Genomic DNA, 1361 nt, shown 5'->3' on the forward strand with positions numbered 1-1361 from the left:
ATTTATAGTGTGGCTACAAATACTTGTATATTTGTCTTCTATATTCCTACACTGAACTGTAGAAGGAAGAGAACTTCCAACAGGCCTTTGGATTACTCTGATTCAACCAGTTCCTGAGTAATATAGAGGGCCGAGGAAGCCCCATACTCCACCACACGCTCTCCCCAAGCATATCAAGGAATCCATAGCAATCAATTGGAATAATCCTGATGCTTTTCTGAACCAATTATTTTTTAGTCACATCCAAAGATCAACACAGTTTTTTTTCCTGTGGTTCTACCCAGAGGCCAGTGGTTTCTGAGCTGCAAGGAGAAGTGAGTAGCCATTGCCTGCTCTCCTTCCAATGCCCTGATATCCTCATTGCATGCCTCAGAGTAGAAAAGACAAGCCTAGCTGTGAGGTCAAAGTAGCCGATCTGCAGCCATTTTGATTAAGATGCCCCTGCTTCCCGCTCCTGATGCCCGCACGTCCTCTTCCCACCAGCCTTGGGCTGGCAGTAGAGACCGGAAAAATGCATTCAGTCCATCAGGCTTGACAGAGTTCAAATTACTGAGTCAGCATGAAAAGTCCCACTCTAAATGGACTGAAATTGGATTCTATTAAAAACCACACTCACTAAAGCCCTTGGCTATTAATATTTGCTAAGACATGGAGAAGGCAGGGAGACAGAGGCCCCTGCACAAGGTTGGAGATCACAGCTGTTCTGTTGAATTGCTTTTCTGGAAGCAAGCCTACGTTCAAAAGCTAGATTTGCCCTGTTTTCAACATCTCACAGAATATTAGGGCTGGAAGGACTCCTGAAGCTCAATAGTTCAATCTCTCATCTTACAGATGAGGGACCAAGTCCAGAGAACTTAAGCGACTTATTCAAGGTCACACAGCTAATAAGTAACAAAGCCCGATCAGTTTCCTGACAACAAACAATGCTCTTTCCACTGAACTAACACACACTTACAAAGCACTTATCTCTTTTTTTAACGTAATGCTGTAAAAGTATTCTCTTCTAAAGAAATGTAACTCTAAAAATAAAAGGCCCAAGTGAGAGGTAATACACATTTATTTGAGATTAAAAAAAAAAAAAAGAAGCTATTCAGAAAGCACTGATTCAGACAGAAATCCAAATCATGTTCTGATAAGGAAATAAAGGCAAGGGATATTTATGAGAAAGGGAAGGGGAACAATTACATCAATGGAACGAAGACATTTCTGCTGGTGCAGATAAGCTTTCATAGTGACGTTAATTCTAAAGAATGTTTTTAATTTTCAGTCCAGTAATCATATCTGCTTGGTTGTTATCCTTGCAAACAGTTCTTTGGGACACAATGTTGCTTTAGGCCCAGTCCAAAGGTTATTTTGCCGAT

Source organism: Pteropus medius, unplaced genomic scaffold (assembly GCF_902729225.1).
Source record: "Pteropus medius unplaced genomic scaffold, Ma_sr-lr_union100, whole genome shotgun sequence".
NCBI lineage: Eukaryota > Metazoa > Chordata > Mammalia > Chiroptera > Pteropodidae > Pteropus > Pteropus medius.